This window comes from Coturnix japonica, chromosome 6 (genome assembly GCF_054131305.1).
Source record: "Coturnix japonica strain WE chromosome 6, WE-NBRP24, whole genome shotgun sequence".
In the NCBI taxonomy this organism is placed as follows: Eukaryota; Metazoa; Chordata; class Aves; order Galliformes; family Phasianidae; genus Coturnix; species Coturnix japonica.
In genome coordinates, this window is record NC_140668.1 from 17,461,124 (window position 1) to 17,482,111 (window position 20,988).

Below are 20,988 nucleotides of genomic sequence, written 5' to 3' on the forward strand. Positions count from 1 at the left end.
GGACCAAGGTTTCAAAATGTCAGAGCTGCACACTGCTAGGAGTCCTGGAGACAGGAAACAACCTCTAAAACCCTGACGCCTACAGAATTTATTGACCCCGGAGACAACGTAACCTCTCATTTCCGCGCCGGGCTCATCTCCTCCACCCAGCCGCGTGTCGGGGCCGGGGCCGGGCCGGCAGGAGACGGTTCCGCTCCGCGCAGCTCCGCGCTCGGCTTCCAACGCCGCCTCGAATCCGTGCGTGGCTCCTCCTGGCGCCGCAGCCGTTTCTGCCGGTTCCCTCAGCGGAAAAGCCGCTCGAAAGCCGAAAACGCTCCTGAGCGGTGGCAGCAGCATTCCTCTCCTCTCCTCTCCTCTCCTCTCCTCTCCTCTCCTCTCCTCTCCTCTCCTCTCCTCTCCTCTCCTCTCCTCTCCTCTCCTCTCCTCTCCTCTCCTCTCCTCTCCTCTCCGCTCCTCTCCGCTCCTCTCCGCTCCTCTCCGCTCCTCTCCTCTCCTTTCCTCTCCTCTCCTCTCCGCTCCGCTCCTCACGCACCCGCCTCCCCACGGGGCCCGGGGTCCCGCGTCCCTCCCGCATCCCGACCCGAGCGTTGGTCAGACTCGTGGCTCCGTGCTCCCTGTCGGCGCGTCCCCGCCCGGTGCGCGGCTGCCCGGCCCGCGACACGTCTGCGCGCGGTCGGGCGGCTGCGGCTCAGCCGTGCGTGCGGGGCGGGGAGCGCCCGCATCCCGTGCCCGCCCCGGCGCGGCGCGGGGGAGGCGGCGGCCGCCTCCGTGCTGCATCGCGCGGCGCCGCTGGCGGGGGCCGGGGCCGGGCGGCAGCGCTGGGTGCGGAGGATGGGCGCAGCGAAGGGCCGGGCCGAGCACCCCGCCCTGCCCCACCGCACCGCGCGGCGCCGCGGCTGCTCCGCCTGAGCGCGGAGCCGCATGGCCCTGCCGCCCGCCGCGCCGTAGGTGCCCCCGGGGAGGCTCCGCGCCCCCCGCCCCCCCCAAGCTCCGTCGTTCCGCAGCGAAGCGCGGACACGCAGCGCTCGGCGAGGATTCACCCGGCTCGGCTCCACCGCGAGGTCGGCGGGCGCGGAGCGGAGCGGCGCGGGCTGCCCGCGGCGGGGCGATGCGAGCGGGCTCGGAGGGCTGCGCCGCTGCGTGCCCCGCGCCCGCGCCGTCCCCCCGCCTCCCGCCCGCCCGGCGCGGTGTGTGCGTGTGTGCATGTGCGCTGCCGCTGCCCGCGCCGGAGCCGGAGCCGGAGCCGAGCCGCCGCGCTCCATGGGGCCGTCCGTGCGGGCTGCCCTTCCCTCCGCGGCTGCCGGCAGCCGCCACCGCGGAGCCGGTCTAGGATGCGGCTGCTGAGCCATGGCACAGGGCAGAGAGGCGGCCAGCCTGCCTGCTGCGAGAGTCTGAAGCCCCGCCGGAGCCCGGCCGCGGCCGCCGCTGCAGGGGAAGCGCTCCGGACGCCGTCTTTCCCCGAGAGGCACCAGGTAATCGCGGAGCTGGCGGCCGTCGCCCGGCTCCCGCCGCATTGCAGCCGCCGTTACTTATTCATGGGGGAAGGGGCGCGGGAGGGCGCCAGCGGCGGGGTCCCGCCCGGCTCCGTGCAGGGCTCGCCCCGCATCGCACCGGGACGGGACGGGACGGGACGGGGTGTCCGCCGGCGCCTGGGACTCCCCTCCCGGGGGGGCGGCGGCCGCGGGGCCGCGCGGGGCGAGGGTGGGGTGGGCGCCACGAGCCGGGCCGGGCCGGGCCGCGCTCCCATCGCTGCCCGCGGGACGGCGCCGGCGGCCGCCCGCGGCTGGGGGTGCTGCAGGGCCGCGGATACCGCGGCGGCCGCCGCCCCCTCCGCTCCTTGGCGCGGTGCTGCCGCCGCCTGGGGAGCGCCGGCACCGCCGGGCCGGGCCGGGGCTGCGCGGTGCCGCCCGAGCCCTGCGCTGCCGGGGTCGCGGCCGTGCCCGCGGTCCTGCCGGGCGCTCGCTCGGGGGCACGGCTCGGCTCCTCCGGCTGCGGGGGGTTCCTGAGCTCCTCCGCAGGGAACGCACCGGGTGTGCGGAGATGCGGCTCCCGGCTCCCTCCTGCCGCCTGCCCTCACCGCGGGAGGCTCCCGTCAGCCGCGCCGTCCCGCTGCCCTCGCCCGGCACACGCCTCTCATTGCACCTCTGTCCTGGGAGGCTGTCGCTTGTCCCCGGGATCCCAGGATTTGTGTTAAGTGCCGTCCCTTCCCCTCTCCTCCTTTTTGTGTGTAGTGAGCGCTCCTCGTCTGCGGGAAAGCAAATGTAGGACACAATCAACCTTTATTTTATTTTTTTTTTTTCTGATGGAAGGTTCCCGTTAGGGGAGACAGCACGGCAGTTGTTGAGGAGCCAGCCGAAACCTTGCAGCCATGTTGATGTCAGGAACAAACAAACCTCCCTGCAGGGATCGGCTGCAGCTGAGGAGGGGGCCACGGAGGGCGGCTACACGGAGGGGCAGTTCAGTGCTGCCACACCTGGGGAGCACGGGCAGAGGTGGGCGAGGAGCTGTCACAGCCCTTCGTGGTGTTGCTGCTTGCCAGGCGCTGGCTTGGCATCAGCATGGCATCTGCAGATCACGGCCACTGCCCTCTGTCATTTTCTTCTGTGATACAGGGCAGCAGTATTTCCTCTCCTGTGCTGTTGTCTTCTCTCTCTAGCCTGGTCTGTCATGTCTCCAGGGCAGGCAATTTTCATTGCATTGAGCAACTGGAACAGGAGGGTGTGTTGGCCTTAGCTGCTGGTGTGAACATCATCTGACCAGCCCCCAAACCAAGGAGGGGAAAGCTGGGAGCCTTTAGCTGGGGCTGTCCCTGCACGGTCTCTGGCTGTCTCCTACAGAGCTTGACAGCCCAGGATACCTATGCCTTTCTCGTCATGTTGCTGGTTACTGATCTTTCCCATTCACGTTTACATGTCCCCAGAGTAAGGTGGTGTCTGCTCATTCCTTCTGAGAATCCTTGTCTGAATGCTGCATGTCCAGCCCTTTTCAAGTGAAGGTCGACAGACAACAAAGCAGTGGGATGGATGGATCCTCCCTGGGTTGTTGGAGCCTTTTGGTGATAACTGTGTGTCAGAGGGTTTCTACTTCCTTGGGAGGGCTGGGCTGGTTCTGGCAGCACCCATCCTACCTGCAGCCATCGGCAGGAGCAGAGTGCCCAGGGCTGTTGGGGCAGTGTGTGCCTCGTGGTGTGGTGGGGCCTCTGCCTGGTTCCATTAGCTTGGAGTCATCCCCTGGAGCCGTGGGCTGTGTGTGGGTCTCCCCTTGGTGTCAGCCCACTGCTGTGTTTTACTGCTGGAATCTGTCCTGGTGGGGTGGAGCCGCTGTGCTCCAAAACGTGGAGCAGCGATTCCTTTCTGTTGGTCTGAGAGTCAGGTTCAATTCTGCAGGAAGAACCATACCAGAAACTGAATGCTCTCAGTGCCCAAACACCTTTCTGATCTACATTTCTAAATATAAGCTGTTCTCAAGGGATTATGCATTTGTTTAAATGCATAATAAATGCATTTTAATGCATTAAGGCTGTATCAAAATGCACACCCAAGCTTGCCAGCTAGGCCTCCAGTCACAAAGCTTACTAAGAAGCTTCCCATGGTATATTAGCTTGCATTTCTTCTTTCAGAAAAAGCAGTTACCAGTTTTCTCATGGCAATGCAGTCAGTGGAAATAAATCCTGGCTATTTGAAGAGTCTCGCATGAGTTAGAAGCTGAGCTGGTCTACCAGTTTTGTGGCTTACTAAAACCTACACAAGTCCAGGAATGGACTCCTTGCACTCATCAATCTCATCTTTGGTTTATGCTCAAGGAGGTGCAGTGTTATTCAGATGGTTTCTTGGGTGCTGTCTTTGAATTTGTTGTACAAATCTTTTGCCTGAAGAGATTTGTATTTGGCTGCATCATTATGAACATTGGTAGATGTTGACCATGAGGTAGAGGAAGAAGGTAAGGTGTTGTCCAACCTAAGAATGGGACTGATGAGGTATGTGGGGCAAAACAGGTGGGAACCCAAAAACAAATGTGTCAGAACAGCACAGAAAGAGGGAAACGGAGCTTCCCCAGGCCAATCTGTAACTGAGCTCCCCACGCAGCTGCCTTGGTGTACATTTTTTTCCAAAAATTTCAGAAGATGGGGATGGTGTTCCCGCTGGTGTGGTCTGGGCAAGCAAAGGTGCCTGCAAGCAGTGGGGAGATGGAGCGTCCGAAGGTACCTGGAGAGCTTGTCGGTCTGTTGGGGCGCATGGGGATATGTTAAATGCTGAAAGGATAATGGCTTTCCATTGTTGATCAATATTTCCTATGCTTTCAGATGTGGTAACGGGTTTAGTTTATTAGAACAATCTTTGAATATTCTCTAAGCAAGCAACCCATCCAGAAAATCATGCTAATAGCTTTGTTATTAGCAGGCCTGGCAGAATTTGAGCCAAGTAGAAAAGGCTTGTCTAAGTGCTGTTGCAGTGTTTGGGGCCAGGCAAATTCCATGCATTAGGAAAGATTTGTACTCCTTTGACCAGACATCACCGACTGTTGTCTATTTATATGCATCTAAATATATCCTCTGCAGACTTCAGACTCTTAGATAGTAGTAAAATTACTTTTCGATATTATGCTATTAAAATGTGCTTGCTGACACTACTTGATGAGTTTTATGCTAAGAGATGTGTGTGTATGTTTAAAATAAAAATTGTTCTTCAAGTTGTTACCTGAAATGCTTTGGAAGTGAAAGCGTGTTATGGTGCAGATGGAGAGCAAAAAGAAATACGGTTGAATTGAAGCAGTACTGGAGACATACTCAAGCCTCTAAGGCCAAATCCAAACAACTACAGGCTTTTGTTGCTTAAAAGTGAGCCATTCCCTCCATAAATATATATAAAATAATTGTTTACTTTGTGATACAATGGGAAGATTTGCTTCTGATTAGTCAGATATACCTTCTGACTACATGGTTCCTGCATGCTGAATACTGTGAAGTTTGAGACATCATTTTGGAAACAAATCCTGGAAGAAGCACCTTCTTGTCTGTTGTAGGTGTGCATGAGGCCCAGGCAGCCAGCCAATGTTCTTCAGTGGTGCTCCTGCTGGGGCCACCCCTCATCCACAACAGCGCTAATGTGGGTACCCACCTGTGCTTGGCAGCAGGGGAGCTGACAGAGAGGAGCATGAGGTTCTCCTGACCAGGTTAACTGATCTGTCAGCTCCTGAGCTCTGGGTGAGTGGGAGCTGTGCTGTATGCTGCCCCAAAGGGACACACCAGGAAGTAATTGCAGGTGGAGGGGCTGATCTCACTGCATGCTGTGGTGCAATAGTAATTGCTGTCCAGGTAGTGTTTTGGAACTGGCAGTACAGATCCAGGGGTAAAAGATGATACTCTAGTTCCAAGCTTTCATAAATGTTCCCAGTTAACCCTGCTGCAAAAGTGGTTGCGTTGGTGATTCTGTGTCTGACTGGCCTTCAGACTATGATGGAATGGTAATAATAGTAATTTTCTGTGGCATCTCTTGCTTATGGTTCTTGAAGTAAGAAAACCTGTAGAGGAATTGAGAGCAATTGGTATCTGTAGGATGTTGAGACGGGCCACAGAGAAGTTAAATGTATGGTTCTCAGAAAAGGTCTCAAGTCTGGTATTTGGTCCCCTGATGCTCAGGGACAGGTACTGTGCCATCTTCAGCTCCTTGAATCATAGGATGGTATGGGTTGGAAAAGCTCTTAGTCATCATCTAGTTCTAATGCTTACATCTTTCTCTAGATCAGGTTACCCAAAGCCCCATCCAGCCTGGCCTTGAACAACTCCAGGGATGGGGCATCCATAGCTTCTCTGAACACCCTGTGCAGTGCCCTTACTACAATCATAGGTGGACAATCTGAGATCCAGACTGTTAGTCAGAGGAGTCCATTGCCCTGCCATGAACTGGGGTCATGGATTTCAGTGACAGCTGTCCTAGCTGCCAAATAGTCCTGTCATTTAGAAGGGTGTAGTGAAGTCTGTGATGCCTAAAGGGAGTAAGACCTAGGGGAAGGTCTGTGTCTGAGTGCACATTGACGTAGTGCCTGGTGCAGAGGAGGGTGGCAGCGCTGGCCACAGGGCTCCATTCCCCCGTGCCTGCCTTGCTGGCTGCCTGCTGCCTGTGGCTTGGGGCTGGAGCTGTTCTGCTGGCCTAAGCCAGTGTAGCAGTTCTCATGTTCTTGTGGGTTAAATCACTCTACAGATAATGTTTGTCCTGAGCAGGCTGAATAATGCAAAAGGTGATTTGTCAAATGGCTAATTCAGTGGCTAATGGGAAACCTCAGTAAAGGCCTCTTTAATTGCATAGCATGGGACTGGCAAACTGAGTGCTTGTATCTGGTTCCCAGTGCTGCAAAACCATGTCTCATGCTTTATTTTTGAGGTTGCTCTTCCTGCTGAGTTTCTCAACAAGAACTCCTATAAGATCATTTCCATGAGAACACACGATTAGCTGACTTGAAAGTTGAATGCCTGTTTTTTCCCTTGAAGTTTTTTGTTGTTGTTGTTCAAGTTTCTCTGTCAATGTCATGTTGGATTGTTGTTTTTGTTTTGGTTTGGTTTGGTTTATTACAGAGATGAATAAAGCTGTTTTCATTGCCAAAGCATTGTTACGTTGCCAGGTATCTGGTATTCCAGTTTATAATTCCTCATTGTCACGGAGTTCTCTCTAGAGCTCACTCCGGGACAGTGGGCACAACCCGGGGCAGCAGGAACAAAAGCCCCCCCCCCTTTTCTCTAGCGGCAATGCAGCGCGGCCCGGCCACGTGCGTTTAGGGAGACGGGGAAGGGAAGGGAGATTGCGATTAGGTCTAACAAAAAGTAAGGGAGAAAAAAAAGGTGATCTGAGAACGAATGGCAGTTTAATAACCCAATAATGCTAAACAGCAACAAGAGAGTTTCAACAAAGAGAATACCAAGTCCCAGATCTCACCTATGGAGCTGTGGAAGGCAGGAAGGTCTGACCACGTTGTCTCCTCGCAGGGAGCCGGTCCAGCAACGCCGTCCCCTTCCTCACTTCCCTTCCGGTGCCCCACCCCACATGCTCATTAAGGCAGTTCACAGAAAAAAAAACTTGTCCCCTTTACTCCCATTATTAGCATGGTGTTCTGATGTGGAATACCAACACCAACCAAATTGCAAAACCATAACATTCCACCCCTTATTACACATCATCACATCATGCCTAACTTTTATCAACATATAAACAGAACAGTAGTTAACATGCATTACATATGTACATACAGATATATATATATATATATACACACATGGAATCACAGGCTGCACTCCCCCAGCATCAGATTTCCCTGTGGCACACACTGAACATCCCCATCCTTCTGCATCACCCACCAGGTGCACCCAGGTCCCTGTGCAAAGACAGTTCCACGGAGGGGCCTCCCCTTTTCCAGAGGCTGGAAGGACCCAAACCACTTTTCCCAGCATATTCTTTACATGCACCACAGGAACCTTGTCTCCCTCCACGGTACGCAGGGAGTTGGACTGTGTAGGGCCGTCTTGGTTGGCTGATCCTCGGGTGTTTACCAGCCAGGTGGCTTCTGCTAGATGTTTCTCCCAGTTCTTAAATGTTCCACCACCCATCGCTTTCAGCGTGGTTTTCAGCAAACCGTTGTGGCGCTCGATCTTACCAGCGGCTGGTGCGTGATAGGGGATGTGATAGATCCACTCGATGCCATGTTCTTTGGCCCAAGTGCTCACCAGTGAATTTTTGAAATGAGTCCCATTGTCTGATTCGATCCTCTCTGGGGTGCCATGTCGCCACAGGATTTGTGTCTCTAGGCCTAATATGGTGTTTCTGGCAGTGGCATGGGGTACCGCATATGTCTCAAGCCACCCAGTGGTTACCTCCACCATGGTGAGTACATAATGCTTACCATTACGAGTCTTTGGCAGGGTGATATAATCAATCTGCCATGCCTCCCCATATTTATACTTTTCCCATCGCCCTTCCCCCCAGAGAGGTCTCATCCTCTTGGCCTGTTTGATCATGGCACAGGTGTCACAATCATGGATGATCTGCGCAATAGCATCCATAGTTATGTCCACCCCTCGGTCTCTAGCCCACTTATGTGTTCCGTCTCTGCCTTGATGGCCTGAGGTCTCATGGGCCCACCGAGCTAGGAATAACTCTCCCTTATTCTGCCAATCCAGGTCTATCTCAGCCACCTCAATTCTGGCAGCTCGATCTACCTGGTGGTTATTTTGTTGCTCCTCTGTTGCTCGACTCTTGGGCACGTGGGCATCTACGTGACGCACCTTTAGGACCATGTTCTTTATTCGGGCAGCAATGTTCTTCCATAGTTCAGCGGCCCAAATAGGTTTACCTTTCCGCTGCCAGTTGTTTTGTTCCCATTGCTGCAACCACCCCCATAAGGCATTGGCCACCATCCATGAGTCAGTATAGAGGTAAAGCACTGGCCATTTCTCCCACTCAGCAATGTCTAGGGCCAGCTGGACAGCCTTTACCTCCGCAAATTGACTCGATTCTCCTCTTCCTTCCGTGGCCTCTGCAACTTGTCGTGTGGGGCTCCACACTGCAGCCTTCCATCTGCGATGTTTCCCAACAATGCGGCACGATCCATCAGTGAACAGGGCGAACTTCTTTTCATTTTCCAGAAGTTCATTGTATGGGGGAGCCTCTTTGGCGCGTGACACCTCTTCTGCTGGTGGTGCTTCAAACTTTTTACCTTCGGGCCAGTCCATGATCACTTCTAGGATCCCTGGACGGCTGAGGTTCCCCATCCGGGCCCGCTGTGTGATTAGTGCAACCCACTTACTCCATGTGGCATCTGTGGCATGGTGAGTGGAGGGAACCTGCCCTTTAAACATCCAATTCAGCACTGGAAGTCGAGGTGCCAGGAGAAGCTGCGTTTCGGTGCCAATTACCTCAGAGGCAGCCCGGACCCCTTCATATGCGGCTAAGATCTCCTTCTCAGTTGGAGTGTAGCCCTCTTCCGACCCCCTATATGCTCTACTCCAGAATCCTAGGGGTCGGCCTCGGGTCTCATCTGAGGTTCTCTGCCACAAGCTCCAAGTGGGACCTTTCTCCCCAGCAGCCGTGTAAAGGATGTTCTTCACATCCTGTCCCATCCGTACTGGCCCCAGGGCCACAGCACGGGCTATCTCTTGCTTGATTTGCTCAAAGGCCTGCTGCTGTTCAGGGCCCCACGCGAAGCTATTCTTCTTTCGGGTCACCTGATAGAGGGGGCTCACAATGAGGCTATAATTTGGGATGTGCATCCTCCAGAAGCCTACCACACCCAGGAAGGACTGTGTCTCTTTTTTGTCAGTGGGCGCAGACATTGCAGTAATTTTGTTGATCACGTCTATTGGGATGTGGCGACGCCCATCTTGCCATTTCACCCCAAGAAACTGGATTTCTTGGGCAGGGCCCTTCACTTTGTCTCGCTTAATAGCGAAACCAGCAGACAGGAGGATCTGGATTATCCGTTCTCCTTTTTTAAAAACCTCCGTCGCTGTGTCACCCCACACAACGATATCATCTATATACTGCAGGTGCTCTGGAGCACCGCCCTGTTCCAATGTGGCTTGGATCAGCCCATGGCAGATGGTCGGGCTGTGTTTCCACCCCTGGGGCAAACGATTCCAAGTGTACTGAACACCCCTCCAAGTAAAAGCAAACTGTGGCCTACACTCTGTGGCCAAAGGGACAGAGAAGAATGCATTGGCAATATCAATGGTGGCATACCATTTTGCCTCTTTTGATTCCAGTTCATACTGGAGTTCCAACATGTCTGGCACTGCAGCACTCAATGGGGGTGTGACCTCATTAAGGCCACGATAGTCTACTGTCAGCCTCCATTCTCCACTGGCTTTGCGCACTGGCCATATGGGGCTATTGAAGGGTGAATGGGTCTTACTAATTACTCCCTGACTTTCTAGTTGTTGAATGAGCTTATGGATAGGGAGCAAGGAATCCCTATTAGTACGGTACTGTCGTCTGTGTACTGTTCTCGTGGCAATTGGTACCCGTTGTTCTTCCACCCGTAGTAACCCCACAGCAGACGGGTCCCCTGATAGGCCAGGCAAATCAGACAGCTGCTTAATATTGTCTGTTTCTATAGCAGCTATTCCAAAAGCCCATCTGTATCCTTTGGGGTCCTTGAAATGTCCCCTTCTTAGGTAATCTATTCCAAGTATGCAAGGAGCCCCCTGGCCAGTCACTATGCGATGTTTCTGCCAGTCTCTACCAGTGAGGCTTATCTCGGCCTCCAATACAGACAGTTCCTGCGAACCCCCAGTCACCCCATGTATATGTATCCGTTCTGTCCCTTCGAAACCTGAGGGTATCAGAGTGCACTGTGCACCGGTATCCACTAGTGCTTTATATTTTTGTGGTTCTGATGTGCCAGGCCACCGAATCCACACAGTCCAATACACTCTATTATCCCTTTCCCCCCCCTGGCTGAGGGCAGGGCCCCTCTATTGGTTGTCTACAGCGGTAGAGGCAACCTCAGTAGTGGCTGACCTCTTTTGTAATTTTCTTACCCGAGCTCGCAGTACAAAATTGGGTTCGTCATGCCACTTCTTCATATCCTCTCCATGGTCACGCAGGTAGTTCCACATGGCACCACGTGACATAGGCTCACTGCGGTCCTTCACTCGGACAGGTGTGCGTTTGCGTCTGACAGCTGAGACTGCCACAGGTTCACTGTGGTTCCTTGCCGCAGACCAGCTCTTCTGCATGTTGTCCTGTCTTTTCTCCATTCGGTCCATTCTATCCACCATTTTACAGATGGCTGCGATGGTGGTACGGTGTGGCAGTAGTGAGTATTCGATATTTTGCAGTGAAAGGATGAGCTCAAAAATTTCAGGTCTCCTATCCAGCTCATCATACCTGTTAGAGTTCGTTAATAGTACACTGGAATACTTCCCTGGTGCTGACCGTATGAGTTTCTTGCATATTTCCGGAGTACCGCTCACCTTTTCTGGGTCATGGTAATCCTCTGGGTCCCCAGGGACAAACGTGGGATCGAACAGCATTTCTGCCACAGCCATTTCTCTCAGGTACTGGATACCTTCCTCAGCTGTACTCCATTTTTCCAGTACAGGCTCCAAATCACTTTTGAGAAGACAGGTTGCCTTTACAGCTGATAGAATCCTCTCCCAGAGATTGGCGACTCCATCGAGACATCTGCTGATCCCTCTATCAATAGATGAGTCTCGAGCAATGTTTCCTAATTGACGAGCCTCATCGCAGCTTAGAGACATGCAGGAGGCCCCATTGTCCCAACGCCGGAGCAGCCAAGTGACAAGGCGTTCACCTGGGAGTCGGGCAAACTCCTTTCTCGCACTTTGGATTTCAGTAATTTTCAGAGGTTTACGAGTAGAGGAAGCAGTGACTTTTCCCTCATCATCACTATCTTCTCCGCGTCTGTTAGTCTTCTGGGTTGCCTTTCTCAGTGGTTTTGGGGAGGGTCCCTCACCAGGATCTTCCTCTACTTCCTCCATCCGTTCCAGACGTGAGGGCACACGCTCCCATCTCTGGCCTTCATCGTCACTATCTTCTCCATGTCTGTTAGTCTTCTGAGTTGCCTTCCTTGGTGGTTTTGGGGAGGGTCCCTCGCCCGGATCTTCCTCTACTTCCTCCATCCGTTCCAGACGTGAGGACACACGTCCCAACTCTGGCCTTCCACTGGGGCGACTGACACTGATGCTGGTGCTTCCTGTGGTCGGCTGGGATTAACTTGTTGCCTTCCCCTTAGTATTTGGATCTCATTCTCGAGACTCTCTATCTTTTTCATAAGCCATTCGTTCTGAGATCCCCCTGATCTCCCACACTCACTCAGGGGTTCTATTAATTTCCCAAGGTCCCCCTGGTGTTCAGGGGTGAGATTACCTGATACTGGGGGTCCCGATGCTTCTGGCCCTTTTCCTGAGTCTCTCTGCACTATTCTTTGCAAGTCTCTCTGCAATTTATAGTAAACTACTACAATTAGAGAGACTAACAACACAGTATTCCAATTGACACCCCAGTCATACTTAAGGAATTCAGAGCATTCGTGAGCCAGTTCAAGCACGGTGCCTGTGATGTTCGTTAGTCTGGAAGGGAGCCAGGCAGATATCTCTATCCCTGCCAGCCATCGGCTTAATAAATCTACCCCTACCCCCAACATCAGGAAGTCCTTAAGCCAGGACCACAGGAACCTACGGACTATCAGTCCTACATACAGGGCTGCTGAAAAAGACCACCTAATTACTGCCCAAAACATTGCCCTGAGCTGTGCCCGCATTCTCCACCAAAAATGTCACGGAGTTCTCTCTAGAGCTCACTCCGGGACAGTGGGCACAACCCGGGGCAGCAGGAACAAAAGCCCCCCCCCTTTTCTCTAGCGGCAATGCGGGGCGGCCCGGCGCGGCCCAGCCACGTGCGTTTAGGGAGACGGGGAAGGGAAGGGAGATTGCGATTAGGTCTAACCAAAAATGAGGGAGGAAAAAGGTGATCTGAGAACGAATGGCAGTTTAATAACCTAATAACACTAAACAACAACAAGAGAGTCTCAACAAAGAGAATACCAAGTCCCAAATCTCACCGATGGAGCTGTGGAAGGCAGGAAGCTCTGACCACGTTGTCTCCTCGCAGGGAGCCGGTCCAGCAACGCCGTCCCCTTCCTCACTTCCCTTCTGGTGCCCCACCCCACATGCTCATTAAGGCAGTTCACAGGAAAAAAACTTGTCCCCTTTACTCCCATTATTAGCATGGTGTTCTGATGTGGAATACCAACACCAACCAAATTGCAAAACCATAACAAGTGCCTTTGCAGTGCTGCCCATCCCAAGCACAGCCCGAGTGCCCCAGCAGCAGCACCACCATGCAGGAGCAGGTCAGCATCAGTGAGGTGAAGCTGAGCATCTTAGATGGGGACTTAGAGTCAGGCTGCCAGTCCCAGGCACCAGGCAGCAGCACCAGCTCTGAGCCACTCTCATCTTGACAAGAGGGGTCCCATCTTCACCCCTGACCTCTCAAGCCCTCCTGTCTTTTATTGAATAAAGTCACTCATGCTCAATTATCGCCTTGACTGCATTCTGAGTATTCATTCACAGTGATTGCGATGAATGCAACAAACAGCAAGGCAGCTCAGCTTGCAACACTCTGGCTGTGGGGTTCGTGCAGGCAGAGCTCTGGGTTCCCATTTTGCCTGGCTTTGGGATGTCTGCAGCAAGATCTCTACCATTTTGTATGGGAGCAAATAATCTCTAGCATCCAGGTTGCTGCTCATGATAATCCCAGTCTTCCTGGCTGTCACTTTGTGATACCTTTCAAAGCCTTTTGATACTCTTTGATGCCTTGGCTGCTCCCTAACACCTCTGTCCTCCTGCCATGTTGACTCATGTCTCCCACTTTTAAGCTGGCTTTGCAGATCATCTCCAGCCCTGTCATCATCACGCTGCAGAAGGAGGTGCTCACCTGGCCCAGTGTCTGGCAGTGCTGCTTGTTCTGCAGATGAGCAGCTGCCTCCTCATCTCTTCAGCTACAGTAGTTTTTCTCAGGGCAAATAGATGCAGTCATGCTCCTCTGGATTTGGTGTGAAATCCATGCTGCATGGCAGCAGTCAGTGCAATACAAAGGTGTTCTGTGTGCCACAGCATTTCTCCAGGGGCTGCCAAAGGTAGAAGCACAACACAGCACCATCCTTCTGACAGTAATGTCTGTGAGTGTTAGACATGTGAGCACTGCATCATCCCCAGCGTGTCAGTGCTTTTCCACACCAACCTGACTCTCACACTCTGCACTGAATGTAACTCTGCTCTTGTGGAGACAAATGCTTTCTGTCACATCCTCCATCCCTGCAACCATTTGCCGGTAGGCAGCTCTTGCAGAAGAATCAAGCAGCAGAACCTTGTGCTCACCCTACAGCATGCAAATGCTATGAAAGCAGAAATAACCTGGCATGCTCTGGGTCTGCAAGGCTGCACAGATGGGAGAGGTAGATTGTGTTTTTGCAGTGGAGGTTTCCAGTATTTTCAGTACATAGTGTAGGCCCTAACTGAATGTATAACCCTCTTGTAAAACAGCTGTATAAGTAGTTTTTCCACCAAGAAAGTTGCTGAACAGAGTTAAGTTCAGACTGGGGGCATTCTGACATGGGGAGAATTGAGACAAGCACAAGATAAATACACAGGGTGGGTAGAGCCCAGCACAGGACAGAATGAATGTACTGACTTTTGGAAACATTGCCCTTCTCTGTCCGCAGAAAAGTACAAGGCAGACCTAAAAACAAGAGGTTGGTAATTGACCTTATATGGAAATGAAACCTAGCAACAGTCTGGAGGAGTCTGTGAGCCTGAGATGCTCAACCAATGAGAGCCATGAGAGCATCACCTGCATTGGGTTTAGGGCATAGAACAGAACTGATTTCACTGACTGGTGTGCAGTTTCTCCCTTGCCAACAGGGGATGTGCGCGCAGTATTGCAATAATGAATAAGCACCGCTGCTATCGCTGCCATCTTTGCCTAACTAGAAATCTTTGACTTTGAGAGTTTCTCACACAAGGGGAGAGGGTAAGAAAGTAAAGAGGCACAGAAAACTAAGGGAAACTGCTCTTCTGTATCTTATCTATAAAAATTGATACGATGCTGTCGTGCATTTTTTAATTTATTTTTAATTTTTTGCCAATGTCAGTTAGATTGTTTTAAAATATCCACACACCAAAATCTGACTACCAAGCAAATGTAATGAAAATGAAATGAAGGTGAGTTAGCGGAAAGCACAAGGCCATATTATATTAGGCTCTAGCAAATTTACAGGCACTCACTGCACAAAGAGGTAGATCTGAGTTGCACATTATATGATTCCCACAAAGATTAAGGAAATCTGAAGCTTTCAATATATTTTTTTTATTCTTTTCTCATTTCATTTTTTAATCACCTGACCCAGACCCCAACCCTCACAGGAGCTGTAAAGATAACAGCAATAACCCGCAATGTAACTCTAATCCTAACCCTTACCCTGATTCTAAAATCGTCTCTAACTCCAAATGTAACAACAAAAATTATGCTAGAAGTTTGTAGCAAAAGGAACCTTTAACCTGATCATAATCCAAAAAACAATCATTAAGGTAACAATAATCTTTACCTTAAAAGTAATATTAATCAGAGCCCAGATGATGCCTGCATCCAATCAGAAGCATGCTTTGTATTATTTAAGAGTTGTATTTTTTCCAATGAACTCTCTCTATTATCACGTTTATAAAGTAACAGAGTCTGTTCTTTTTCTCCTGACACTGTGCCTTACTCCTGACATCCCCTGGAAATGACCCAGATAGGGCACCATCAAAGTAATGCTAATAGTAATGTCAATCCTAAGGGTATCTCTAGCCTCAGTGTTAATGGGACGCTAACAACAATCCCAACAGCCTTAAACATTCTGGTGGTGTGAAAGAGGTGCTGCCTTGCACATGCTGGGCAGTCCCATTGCCTGTTAAATGCAGGCGGCAGCGTAGAAACATGATGCCCGTGGTCAGAATGCCCTGTGGCAGATCCTGGCACCGGAGAACTGACCGGAGAACCATGAGAGAACTGACAACAAATCACTCGACATCAGAACCGACCCAGTGGTTATTTACAAGCCTTGGGTGACCCAGACAGGATCTCAGAGTGGTGAATGTAGGTACAGAAGTTGTTACTACTCTGTTTTCTTCTAAAAGCTGCTCAGCTGCTTTGCGTTTCAGACCATCCCTGGCTTCACTGTGTGCATCTGTCCAATTGATACCAGGTGGTTTTTTCATCTCAGAAGTTGGGGGGGGGGGGGGGGGAGAGGGGAAACAGACATCAATTCAATTACTCATTTATTTATTGACAGACATTCACGTTTGCTATGTTTGGAGAAGTTTTATTTGTTTGCTGTGGTTTGTTTTTTTCTTTTTTTCTTTTTTTTTTCCCCCTTCCCTCCTCTTCCATCTTTGTGTTCTTCCCCTATAATCAAAAGAGAACGGATCCCCAGGGTCTGTCCCGCAGAGGTTCTTTCCGTGGTCTCTGCTGCCACCTGCTGGCCAATACACGGAACTGCCACTGTTGGGCGTTTGGTGCCGCAGGAAGCACAACGCAGATCTGAGTTCTGACCGGTCTACGCAGCAAATCCGCCAATCTTTATTGCGATAAGCCCTCCACATGGCATTGCGCATGCACTCGAACACGCAACAGGCATAGATTTCTCCTAACTCCTTGAGGAGCAGGCAAGCAGAACAACTGAGCGCACCACTGCTTGTGATTGGGCCACCCCCATCATAGAGATGTGTGTTAGATCTTTTACCCACCCCTGGACTGGCCTTGTTGTTTAATGATAACCTCTGAAATCTGAGTTACTGGTTCTACCACCTGTAGTGTAGAATAGGTAGCCAATAAATGCTTTTCAACTGTGATGTATCTTTATTCTGCTCCATGCCAAACCTGTGACCAAAACCTCATAGGGGTTCACAGAGAACTCTGGCTCTGCCAGAGCCCCCATCCAGACCCTTCTTGAGTTACATTCATATCTAGTTTGGCTGAAAAGGTTGGACTATAAATACTCAGTGCTTGGGCCTGTTTAACAGATATTTTTTCCTGATTATGCTGTCCATCGATCTTTTTAAATTGAACTCCTGCTCTAATCTGGTCTTTAAACATTGGTTGTCTCAAGACCCTAATGGGTCCAGACTGGATTACCTTAGGGGCTGGACGCCTAAGTCATGGCAGCAGATGGTTCTCTGACCTTTCCACCACCATTCAGAGACTGCATCTGGCTGCAGGCACTCTTGTCTCCCCATCAATTGGGCAGCCTGTTGTATTACAGCACCTGAGGGCCACTGGGGGGTTCAGTATGGATAACATAGACCCATCCTGATGTAAAGGTGATGGCTGTAGGATGAGATCCCTCGTTCCTGATGAAAAATTTATTGACTGGGCTCTCAAAATCATCTTCATAGATTGCCTCTTTCATGCCTAATTCTCTAATATAATTTTGTTAGTCCTCCATAGAGGACCACAGGCTGATATTTAATGGTATGTCATTCTTATTTGGCCATGTTATATGACACACAGCCATAAATCATTCACTGATCAAATGGCTATCCTCATTATGTTGGACAGAGCATACAGTCTTTGCCTGAGGGCAGGGTGAGTAGTAATGGATGTCAGTTTTGAAATTTCCAGTCCATTCACCACAGCACTTTCTGCCTCCATGTCCCATAACCAGAGCAGCTATGCTGGCATGCTCTCTTGGTTTCTGTCTAAACCACTGTACTATATCCATCAGTTCAGCTGCTGTATTATGGGCAGCAGGGTTTGGGGGGTTGGACACTGGTCAGGGCACTCCCACCAGCCTATCCTGCATTTTTTTTTTTCATTTTAGGGTTACAATCAGTCAGATCTCAAATAGATCTAGTCCAAATGGAACCTCAAAATCTGACCTTTTAGTGCCTTCATTTACAGAGTCCATTTTATACAGATTCCCTTGTACAGGGTCCCCATGGTCTTCCAGAGAGATGTTCCTGATCTTCCATAGGAGAATGATTGAATTAGGTTTTTTCCCCATCAAAACTGCCACCTGTCTTTCCAGTTTTTCAACACTATCATTCAATAGCTGATTTGCATCAGCCTGAGCCTCTTCAGTTATGTTCAGACAGTTCAATGCCATCAGCAGTGGCCATGCCACCATGAACACAGCTAACTGTCATTCTCAAGTTGTACGTATGTCTTTGCTAAGACCATGGAAATACTCAGTCAGGTGGGCCAGGGACTCATGGACCCTCCCTCCGTCCCACACAGGGCCCCATTTTTCAGTGACAGAAGCAGTGCTGCATTTTGAGGATCCTAGGAATCCCAGGACATGCCCTGACAAAAGGTCATTCAAAGGGGTAGTCTTTCCCCATCCAAACAACTCCATGATATTCACAGAATCACAGAATTGTAGGGGTTGGAAGGGACCTCCAGAGACCATTGAGTCCAACCCCCTGCCAAAGCAGGTTCCCTACACCACGTCGCACAGCTCGGCATCCAGGCAGGTCTTGAATATCTCCAGAGAAGGAGATTCCACAACCACCCTGGGCAGCCTGTTCCAGTGCTCTGTCACTCTCACCATAAAGAAGTTATTGCACACATTAGTGCAGAATTTCCTATGGTCCAGTTTCTGTCTGTTTCCCCTTGTCACTCCTCCACACACTGCTGACAAGAGTCTGGCCTCACCACTTTGCCCCTCACACCTCAAATATTTATAGACCTGGATCCTGTCCCCTCTCAGCCTTCTTTTCTCAAGGCTAAACAGACCCAGTTCCCTCAGTCTCTCCTCATTGGGGAGATGCTCCAGGCCCTTCACCATCTTTGTGGCCCTCCGCTGGACTCTTTCCAAGAGATCCCTGTCTTTTTTTACTGGGGAGCCCAGAACTGGACACAATATTCCAGATGAGGCCTCACCAGGGCAGAGTAGAGGGGGAGGATCACCTCCTTCGACCTGCTGGACACGCTCTTTTTAATGCACCCCAGGATGCCATTGGCTTTTTTGGCTACAAGGGCACACTGCTGGCTCATGGTTAATCTGTCGTCCACCAGGACGCCCAGGTCCCTCTCAGCAGAGCTCCTCTCCAGCAGCTCTTCCCCCAGCCTGTACTGGTGCATGCAATTATTTCTACCCAGGTGCAAGACTCTACACTTGCTTTTGTTAAACCTCATCCGGTTTCTTACTGCCCGGCTCTCCAGCCTGTCCAGGTCTCGCTGAATGGCAGCTCAGCCTTCAGGTGTGTCAGCCAATCCTCCCAACTTCGTGTCATCAGCAAACTTGCTGAGGGTGGTCATTGATGAAGATGTTGAACAAGACCGGACTGAGCACAGACCCCTGGGGGATGCCGCTCGTTACAGGCCCTCAGCCAGACACTGCACCGCCAACGACAACACTCTGCACTCTGCCAGTCAGCCAATTCTCGACCCACTTCACTGTCCAATCACCTATCCCATACTTCCTCAGCTTTGTTATAAGGATGTCATGGGAGACTGTATCAGTTATAGAGGTTATAGAGTTCAATTCCTGTAGTCAATTTGGCGGCCCAGGTGGGACCAGCTCTGTTCGCTGCAGGACCAGCTGAGAGGGAGACACTTTTGGCGCACCCTGAGATTTCTCTGAAGGACTCCCTTCCTCACCTGATCACTGCAGGGACAGACAAGGACCACACATAGGTGGACCAGGTATGTGTATGGTAAGTGGAGCCCATATGTCTTGAGGAGACATCCTACACAGTTTACAGCCATACGTGCTGCTCCCAGGGAGGTGAGCTCATGGCTTTGGTTGCCAGCTGGGGTAGGAAGACTCCTTGGGTGAGTTCCTATGAAAGGGAACTGTATGTCATATGAATGGAAACAAGAACAAATACTCTCTCCCAGGTAGTTGACAATAGGAGGGGCCTAGGTTGGTCTCTCCTACAGGTATGGGATATAGTGGATAGCCTGTCAAATGGTAGCCTGGGTTCTCCAAGTTGTAATCACGGGGCTTATAGGTTGTATGTTCAATATTATCATCTGCTTTAAGTGTTTGGTACCGTGTGTCAAGCCGACTCTGGGAAAAACATTAACGTTTGCAACTGGTCGACCAGAGTATGAGTGTTATTAAGATTCCAGCTAGAAAACGTTGTCAGCATTGTGTAGTATGAATAAACCATGGTTTTTGATCTAAATGTCAGAGTGAGTGTGGTGTGAGTGAGACACAGAACAGCTGCAGGGTGAGTGCCGAGTCCCGATCCATGTTTCCTTCCTCCTGTGAGGGAAATGGCCAGACACGGACAAAGTGAAAGACTGTGTTGTCTGTCCACTCATATGTACTTTCTGCTTGTATGTAAGAAGACAGGAGTTTGTACTCTGTAGATTAGTAAGATTGTCCTGAGGAGAGGTGTACATTCCACCTGACCAATGAATGTCAACCCATTTATGTAATACTATGTACTTCTTATGAGGAAGTGTGTGAGGGAGGTGGTTCAATCAGTGCTGGTTCTGTGGCACAGTGTTTATAACTGAAGAATACAGACTGTATTAAGGGAGTTTATGTGAACTGAAGAACTGTACTGTTTGACAAACTGTTTTGATGGTATAAGAAAGTGTAATTGTTAATGATGTTTGCCTTTTGGTACCATGGCAATCACCTAACAGACTATAACTAGTGATTGAAGGGAAAATGAAGGAAAAAGGGTTGATGGATAGGATGGCAGAAAGTCCTTAAATACACTGTCGGTCAGGTTGCACCTTCAGGAAATAAAAATGCAGAGAGGCTTTTATTGTAAAAGTGAGGCTGTAGGGATAATATAACAGAAACTATCAGTGCCTTGATTTGTTTCCTTTGTACTTGCTGTGCTGGAGTCATTTCTGAAAAAAAAAAAATGATGTCTTTTATTTTTATAGCATTCCCTTCCCTTGTAGCCTGGTGTAAAAGGTGCAGCCAACACCAAGGTCATCCCTTCCCCTTCTTGACCAGCAGGAGACAGGGTAGACTGTAACAAGATTAGTGTCTCAGCTGCTCTGTCATTTTGTAGTGTTGCAGGTCACCCCATCGGAGCTGGGGAATTTGTATTGCGGCAGAGTAGGAGTGTGTTTGGTAGAGCAGGCGTTGAAGGCCGTTCTTGAAACGCAGTCCTGTAAATCCTGGCCTCTGGCAGCCCAAGCTGTTTAGTTATGTTTTATGAATCAGGTCATATCGTGTCTGTCACAGCTTCCAGATGCCGAACTCCTTCTGTGACAGCTTTGTCAAGTGTTTTGAAAGGGCAAAAAAAAAAAAAACAGCTCGAGGGTCACCGTGGAGGGTAATGCAACGTGCAGGAATTGTTTTTCACAAAGAGCGACTGGCCAGGGGCAAAAGAAGAGTGAGAAATATGAAGAAAGAGGGGGCCTCGGTGGCTGTGGTGCCCTCACTATCCATCATCTCCCGTGTTTAGCACTAACAGACTGTGAATGAGCAATCCACGTAGTGACATGGAGTCTCTGTACTAACATAGGT

The 20,988-nt window shown here is 50.9% G+C and overlaps 1 protein-coding gene across 1 annotated transcript in view; it reads left to right on the top strand.

Moving 5' to 3' along the window:
• Nucleotides 1–1,305: 1,305 nt before the first annotated feature.
• Nucleotides 1,306–20,988, top strand: part of LOC146760414 (cytosolic carboxypeptidase 4-like) — a 264,452-nt gene continuing 244,769 nt past the window's right edge. The window contains exon 1 of the mRNA XM_085551593.1: nucleotides 1,306–1,472. The gene's annotated coding sequence lies outside the window, so the exon portion shown is untranslated. The remainder of the gene's footprint in view (nucleotides 1,473–20,988) is intronic.